The sequence below is a fragment of the Schistocerca gregaria genome, chromosome 8 (assembly GCF_023897955.1).
Source record: "Schistocerca gregaria isolate iqSchGreg1 chromosome 8, iqSchGreg1.2, whole genome shotgun sequence".
NCBI lineage: Eukaryota > Metazoa > Arthropoda > Insecta > Orthoptera > Acrididae > Schistocerca > Schistocerca gregaria.
The window spans coordinates 136,061,562-136,070,413 of record NC_064927.1 but is presented as its reverse complement, the minus strand read 5'-3'; the positions used below and the strand labels follow the sequence as shown (position 1 = coordinate 136,070,413).

The 8,852-nt window shown below is 37.1% G+C and overlaps 1 protein-coding gene across 4 annotated transcripts in view; it reads left to right on the top strand.

Moving 5' to 3' along the window:
* Positions 1–229: 229 nt before the first annotated feature.
* Positions 230–8,852, top strand: part of LOC126285330 (microprocessor complex subunit DGCR8) — a 228,841-nt gene continuing 220,218 nt past the window's right edge. Inside the window, exon 1 of one of the 4 annotated variants that reach the window (XM_049984644.1) lies at positions 230–358. The gene's annotated coding sequence lies outside the window, so the exon portion shown is untranslated. Of the gene's footprint in view, positions 359–721; positions 1,056–8,852 lie in introns of those variants that run through there. The other 3 variants (XM_049984647.1, XM_049984645.1, XM_049984646.1) reach the window with 3 other exon arrangements.

Here is an 8,852-nt window from a genome sequence, read left to right as displayed (position 1 = left end):
GAAACACTAACTTGCATGTAGGGACACTGTTGGAGTACAGCACGAGTAAGAAATTCAAGTCAATGGAATTACGACTTGAGAAAGTTAAACGGCTTTTAACGTTCGCAACTTACGCGTAAGTTGAAACGATAAAATACAAGGAGTTGTTTCCAGATGTAAGTTGACTTACGCGACTGGCAGTGGGTGCATGCAAGTAATCCTTGTTATGGGGAATTCGGCTTGCATGAGCAATAACTGAATGATTATCTTTGTTGGCAGAAGAACGAAAGTACCTGCCTTGTTGAAGGTATCGATGAGTTGTCGCAATTTGAAAAGTTAAGAAGCTCCTGAGTTAGCCGAAGTTTATAGAAATAAAAAGGTAACATTGGGCTGTGTATTAATATTTTGGCTAGTATAAACTTGGAAAAAACCAAATGAAATTTGTAAGCCTAGAATGTGATATTGCGTAAGTCGGCTCCAGTGGAAGTTGCAAAGATTATTTCCTGAAAATTGCTCATACTCTTCCACATATTTAAATGTAGTATAGATATGCACATTTCAGCATGATTGTGACTGAGTTATGTGGAATGATAGGTACAACAGTAATCTGCATGCTTCAAAAAAGCGTAACTGTATATGTAGCACTTACGGTACGGCAAGGATCATCACGAATGTCCACCGTCTGAGATCAGCACGAACTGACAGTACATTAAATAAGCATCACTAAAGTTCTGGTAGAAGAGAGGGTTAAATCGCAAAGTGGCTCTCCCTTTATTTAGAACTTTTGGTGATGCTACACGGAACATCAAATTCAGCACGATGTTTTCTTCAACATCTTAGTTATTTAATAGTTGTAACGGTGAGTTGGTACTCTCTGCTACTGCCAATGCAAATGTCCAGTTGATTCTGTTATTTAAACAATTGGACTTTGATGTCATTGGCGGAAGTGGGGGCACTGACCCGCGATTGCTGCTAACAGCGAACGACGGCTCGTGTGTGGATACGTGGTAAGCACAATTGTATATCACAGGAGCACACAGGAGTCAGCTATTTTTGCAGTATCATAGCTTTAACATGTATGTAATTTTTTGGTACTGATTTGGTGTATCATTTTTAGTAATGTTATTTTGTTGGCTGGTTTGTCAAAGGAAAATACTATAACATTTTAAGCAGATACTCATTTTACTATATGGTGGAGAGTACTGTTTCTCCAAAGTTAGTTTGCATGTTTGTTTATATGTACAAAACAAATCGGTGAAGCTCTACATTCTAGGTAATATATTTAAACATTGTTTGGTATCAAACCATGTTTATCTAGCAAGGAAAACATATTGTGTGTCAGTTTTCAGAGTTGTGGCAACTGGCGATGTCGGTCTTGTCCATCTCGTCTATTGCATGGTAATATGTCATCTGGCGCTATTTACAGTGTTTTTGAATCGTCTGAATTAGTTCACCAAATCAGTATTTTTCAGACTAGAGCACATCATTCTGTGTGCCAATCCAACATCTGTTGTCAGTAAGCCACGTTCAGAGCTCTGGAATAATTACAGTCCATGGAAAGTCCAGGATAGAATAACAGTATTATAAAAATACTATTCCCCATATAGAGTTGATGTTGAGCTGCATACAGGCACAGTGCAAAGACTGCTATACATTTAAGTTTTCAGCCAAAAGACCTTCTTCTGAAACATAAAACATGTGCCTCACACCCACACACTACCATTGGCTCTGGTCACTATGGCAGCAGTTGAGTTCTGTGAATATTTGTGTGTGTTTTCAATTTTGGAAGACGACCTTTGACCCATAATCTTGAATGTGTAAGAGTGTTTTCATTGTGTCTGTCTGCAACTGAGTATCCTCTGTATTGTAACAATCTACCCTTTTCATAATATTGAAAGTACTATTTATCGTAGATATATATACATATCTGGAAAAAAGCATTGAACTGAACTACTTAGAAAAAGATTGCATTTTAATCTATATATGGAACAACCTTTAGAAATCTATATCTATTTCAGTCATATTTACCTGAACATTGCAGTTCTGTTTATTTGGTATTTTTGATGCAAAGTTTTTATGATTAGGGAGACTTTGTATTGTTTCACTTACTTACAGCCATACTGTACATGAATAAACAGTTAGTTTGGAATGGACAATAAAAGTTATACAGGCTTAGTGACCAGTTAGCACATATGAATAAAACCTATGGAATATACATATTTGTGAAATATATACACTTCATATATAGTGTAAGTGAATGCCAATCAGTGGACCATTATAGATTGTCACAGGACATCTCTATCTGTGCAACATCACAAATCTAATGGTGCTGGAGAAACTGTCTGTTTTATGTGCAGTGCAGTTGTAGTTTAGTGCCTTATTGGAGAAGTCAACATTCATCACTGTGTTATCAGTAGTGTGATGAAGAACTTGGAGAAATAAAATGAGATTATTGAGGATGGGGGTACTCCATGTCAAGCCATCAAAGATCTCTTCAATTGTCTCACATAAGGATGAAACTTCGCTCGTTTGTTCTCTAGGAGCAAGTAACAATATCAAATATTGACACTTGACACTCCCTGTTTCCTATTTTTTGGGAAAAAATGACACATCTTAAAAATAAACGCATACCCACTAATGGATGTTAGTGATCACATTTGCCCAGTCTCGTATATATCTTCAAGCATGGATCAAGTCACGAGCGTTTCTTATTCCTGTCCAGTTTCAGACGTTGCGGAACCATGACATTTTTCTCCTGCTAATTCCTCTTAAATCCAAACTGAATATCCCAAATCCGTTTCACACTTGACTGTGATTAAACTCTGTAAATTCCAGGTTCCGATCCTTACTTTGTTTCGAAGATTGATGTTCCTACTCTGAGCAACATTTAACGCAGTTATCCCCGGAGATCCGATTGGGGAACTATTTATATCTCTGGAAAATTTTGAGTTAAATGTGATTGTCATTTCGGCTTATGTGATTCTCTTCAGAATAATTGTCGGAGATGGTTTCCCGTTGCCTTGCTCCCCATGTAGTAAACAGCCGCTCTTAACCTAGATACCTGACGCTGCCAGGAAGCTGCTCTTCTGGAGTACACACTCTGCCCTTATTGCTAGTTTTGGTCCACTCTGGGTATTTCATTTCCCGAGTACCACCCATATCCTGTCCCATCCTGCCATCTGAGGAGCTACCCGACAGGGGACTAGCAACCCCCCACAGGAAAAAATAAATTACCAATGTTTTTTAATTATCATCCATATGTCATATTGAGGTTGTATACATTGTAGTAAAAGTATTGTAGAAAAAAATCTCATAAATTTAAATAAAACCTTAAAGACAGAAAAAATCTGTAATTATGTTTACGTATTTTATTGTACAGAAAATATGGTCTGTCATTACACCAGATATCAGTTAAAAGGGAATGGACGGTTTAAAAAAAAAAAAAGTTTTTACGCTGTACTCCTCAAAGCATGGGGTCATTCCATGTCAAGCGTCCCAGTTTAGATGATGATTCTAGCTCGACCATCTTCAATTTTGATGAAATTTGTACAGGATGTATCTGAGGGCCTTACATGAACTTATGCAAAGTTTCAGGCTCACCTGTAACTTGGTTGAGGTGCTAGAGCCATTTTCATGAAAACCACTTTTACAGAGACCCAAAAGTTGTGAAGATATTGTCAAGTTTGGTATTCCACTGTTCCTAACGTAAAAGAGCTAGACTTTTGCTTCTGGGTTTAGTGGTACAACTTTCTATGCTCTAAACACAAATGTTGCAAGTAGAGTTCAGAAAGCAATGCATTTGTCATAATCTCAGTTCAAAGTGGGCAACAAATCATGTTGCGAGAAATTTGCCCCATAGTTTAATGAGGCATAAGTAGTGGAGAAAGTGCGCTATGGACCTGGTCTTTAGAACTAGCGTCTGTCTTGATGTTTAGTATATCACAAATTTTGGCCTGGCTTGTGTGTTTAATTACTGTGCTGCCGTCATGTAAATTTGCTAAAAAACATGAATGTATCAAAATATACTCGTATTCAAAGTCATGTATCTCAAAATGGACACCTACGACATTACATTCATTAACACCATTCAACAGAGCACATTTCATTCTATTAGGAAAACTCATTTTCATTTTGGTGTCTCTTTGGGTAAGGTGGTGCATGGTGGCTATGCCACTACCAATCTCTAGACTGGCAACTCCAGTGCCAAGGGACCATGCCCGAGAGCCATGCAAGGTCAGCCACGGGTGGGTTTCTCTACTGCTGGTGCCCAAGCTGGAATATGAATATCTAGCAGGTTCCCAAGTCTGAATGTGGGTATCTAGCAAGTTTTCAAGCCTTTTTCGGGTCTCTCTGTTGTTCCCAAGCCATAATACAGAATTCTTCAATTGTTAAATGTTTAAAATTTTTTGCTGGTGTCCAAAACTATTGCTTCCGGCAAACTGTATTGCCACCCACATCATTGAAGCAGCTGGAATTGGTATGACTGCAGTAATCTGTTGTTCTGGGATCCAGCATATCTCTCTTCTAGTAGGTCAATAAAATGATTGAGCAGCTCTGTGGTGATGTAGAAATTAATGAAGGCGCCTTTTTCTTCACATCAAACTTCAGAGATAGTTCCTATCCACCATTTTCCATCATAAACGCAAGCAACATACTGGCCAGGCTGTAGTTCATTAATGGCAACATGTTCAGTATCAACTTTAGCATGCTGGTTAACATTTGCTTTAAAGGATGATGTATCATTTGATAACTCTGTGAATCTTAAGTTGCTTTTCATCAATTGGCACAAAATGGTGATGGTCTCTTGTACCAGACACTGTACATCCACCCTCAAAAAGTTTCTCTTGATCAATTTTTGCATATTCAATCATTTCTATTTTAATGTAAATAAATTCAATGCCATTAGCGATTCTTTTGCAATATTCAAACAGATCTGTTGATGTTAAGATTTGGTTGTCAGTTGGGCGTTGAAGGCTAGCTCATGCTGCTAAACGCGTAACTGTGGCCCCAATTCCATCACATGGTGATTTCCCATGGCTTGTTCTGAAAAAATTCCATTCTGCAGTAATGCCAAAATCTTTTTGGTAATGGCAAAGATTTAGGATGCTCTTAAAATTTTTGTACTGTGCTGCAGAACTGTCGCATATGCTTAATTTCTTTCAAAATGCTCTTAAGGGATTTGATCAAGTAGGTTAAAAACACCTGCACTGCAACTGTGTCATGTTGGAGGCAATCATTGATTATGCAGTAGCTGATATTCTAGGTCTTCATTACCTTTGTAGTAAATGACATGGATGTATTGTAGCTTGACTATTTTCCCAATTGTAGCTTGACTATTTTCCCAATGGAATCCCTGCACTGCGTCTTGGACAATAAAGGAGTAATTTTCTGTGAAATCCGTTAATATAATCAATTCTGGTTTGAGACCTTATTTAGTGAACTGCTTTGCAATGTAGTGGTGAGTAGAAAGGGCCAACAGTTTTGTAACCAGTAGTCCAATGAATTCAGCTGTCATTTCCCTGGTTTCAAGTATATTTCTCTCAGTGTGAGTCCATTGTTTGAACTGAATTGTGTCCTCAGAATCAATATCTGCAAAAACGCTTTTCAAATATTCATTTAGAGCTTCTGTTCTGGGACATATTTCACAGCGATAAAGCACATAATCCTTTGTTTCCAAATTACAGACAATTTTTCTCAGTAAAATTTTGTAAACTTTTTTTATTGGGCTATGTGCCAACAGTAGTTTCACATTTTGATGTATTGTTCAGAGACAAACTGAATGTGAACCAGATGCACCTACAGTCACACATCACTTTGGCCTTAATTCACAAAATTTAGGAAATGCGCTTTCCGGCCCATTTTTATTGCGGTATGCAACAAACATTTATTTTAAGTTGCTCAGTAAAAAGTATTTCTGTTTCTCCGAACAGTAATACAGTCCTTTTCTCCTGGACAAATCGGACTAAACTCTTAATCATAAAAATCCTTAAAGCTTTTTCCCACATTTACCTTTGGGCTGTGCCAATATTCCCTATTCAGCTTTTAACTTTCTAGCCTTCCTTACCATTCTTTCTGAAACTCACAATTCTTCCACAGTCTTTTTGATAGACCAGCTGTGGGGAACTAAGATCAAAGTTTGAATTTTCTCATTATCATTTGATATATGTAATTTTTCTTTCAATTCAATGTGATCTGAACAAGTCAAGCATTGCTGGCTTGTGGATGGTTGCTCCAATTCACTGGGATCAAGTCCTCCCACTTCTGCAATTTTCTTAATAATGGCTCCTTCAACTTGATGTATTTTGCATGTTGCATATCCTTTTGTATCCCTTGCACCAATTTGTTGAAATTTTAATGGTGATATTCCAACCGATGTTAAGCTCGTATTCAAATTGTGACCAACATTAGTCTTCATCATCTTCATCTGACCGGCATGTAACATCAATTTGTGAATATTTCGGTGTATCAAATTCTTTTCTACAGGAAGAGCACATTTTTTTGTCCTGGTTTAATATCAGACATGGTTATCCTTTTTAGTAAGTAAGCTGTTCTATGTTGATTGAGCACAAGCTTTTTTGTGCAGTGTGGTTTTTCTTGCCAAATGTGTTGCAGCATGATTGTTGCAAACATTCAAATCTTTTTAGGAGTAAAGCTTCATGATGGAAGCATAGTTGATTATTTTCAGTAGAGTGTAAACCCCTCCATCTAGTAAGCAATTCTTGTTCTTGTAAGGAAAGTTGCTTTACAGCTTTGAGTCCTTTTAAGGCACTGTATGTCGTTAAATTGTATGGGGAATCAGTATTTCCAAAACTGCATACATTAACTTGATCTTGTTCCTCCAGTTTAGCAACAACTTGGTATGCTTCAAACACTAAAATCAGATTGTTGGGTCCTAAATAAAGAAAAGAAATAAAATTAATAAGCATTCAGCTTCCCAAAAATTTTGTAGCAATCTCTATTACAGTTAAATGGTTAAATTTAGCAATGAACCTGCCACAAACAGGTTTAAAATCATTGAATAAACAGAGAAATGAATATTCAAACAATGAGGAGATGATCAACAAAATTCCAAATTTTAGGTGACATTTTTTGCACCCTACCCAAAGAGAGACCAGAATGAAAATAAGTTTTTCTAATAGAATGAAATGTTCTCTGTTGAATGGTGTTAATGAATGTAATGTGGTAGGTGTCCATTTTGAGATACATGACTTTGAACACGGGTATATTTTCATACATTCATGTTTTTTAGCAAATTTACACGACGGCAGCACAGTAATTAAACACACAAGCCAGGCCAAAATTTGTGATATACTAAACACCAAGACAGACAGTAGTTCTAAAGACCAGGTCCATAGTGCACTTTCTCCACTACTTATGCCTCGTTAAACTATGGGGGCAAATTTCTTGCAACATGATTTGTTGCCCACTTTGAACTGAGATTATGACTAATGCATTGCTTTCTGAACTCTACTTGCAACATTTATGTGTAGAGCACACAAAGTTGTAGCACTATACTCAGAAGCAAGAGTCTAGCTCTTTTACATTAGGAACAGTGGAATGCCAAACTTGACACTTTCTTCATGACTTTTCGATCTCTGTAAAAGTAGTCTTCACGAAAATGGCTTTAGCACCTCAACCAAGTTACAGGTGAGCCTGAAACTTTGTATAAGTTCATGTAGGGCCCTCAGGTACATCCTGTACAAGTTTAATTAAAATTGAAGATGGTAGAGTTGGGAGCCCTAGGACACTTCACATGGAATGACCTATGGACTGTCCTCTGGAAAAATAAAATTAATGGTTGTCTTATTTCTTTATTTGCTTTTGTAACAAATTACAGTATAATCCCTGTCCCCATTAGAATCTAATATAGGCCATTGAAATTTGAAGGACCCTGAATAATATACTTTTGACCTTACTGAAATTTTAGTTGAAAAAGAAACAGGCTCAACCAATAGTTTTTTTTAAAAAAAGCTCAAGTGTATTCAGTTGTTTAAGCAATGCTGCATGTAGTAGACGAGGGTGTAGATTCTTCTAGAAAACTTGTAATGTTTTACTTGAAAAATATCAGGAAAATCCTGAGTAATTTCAGAAATTTCCTAAAATCTCAAGGTATTCTGCGTTTTAACCTTTAAATTTAATTTTATTGATTTTTACAAATCACAAATTCTAAAATACTTTTATATAATTCCAAATGTGTTAACAGTATGGATGATATAATATTATTCCATTTAATACTATATCAATACTGCTTATGACTGGTATATTTCAGTTGAGAGGAAAGAAAAGTTATTGTGGTATGCCCCCCCTCCTCCCCCCTGACCTGCCCCTCCAGTCCACCACTCACCAATGTTTTATCGGTGCTTCTTATGACAATCACCATCTACTAAGGGTAACGACCCCCACTCCTTTCAAAATTTGAGTAGCCACCATGCAGATGAAACTTGTAACATTAAGACTTTCTTTCTGAATGGAGCACATAAAGTCCTCTGAAAATCAGCAGCAGCAAGGAACATAAGGAATGGGAACGTGATTGTATCCCGTCCTTTGGGCAAATGGAATGATGAAGTAAATTGTTTGCTAACATTGTGTTCAATAGTTATCCAAAAGTACTGAATGAAATATATGGTAGAGTCACATTAATATGACCACTTTGCAAAAGGCTGAGTAACCATCTTCTGCAGTACAGACTTGCAGGAAAAGTTGTCAGTGAGATTCTGGAAGGTATCAATGGGTATGGGGTGCAATGCCATCCCCAGGGCTCTGCCCAGCTGCACTTAATGTCTCAGTTGAGGATCCATTACACGAACTGCCTGATGGAGTTGGTCACACAGATTTCTAATATGTTTCTTTGCTTTGCTGCTAGGTGCTATCAT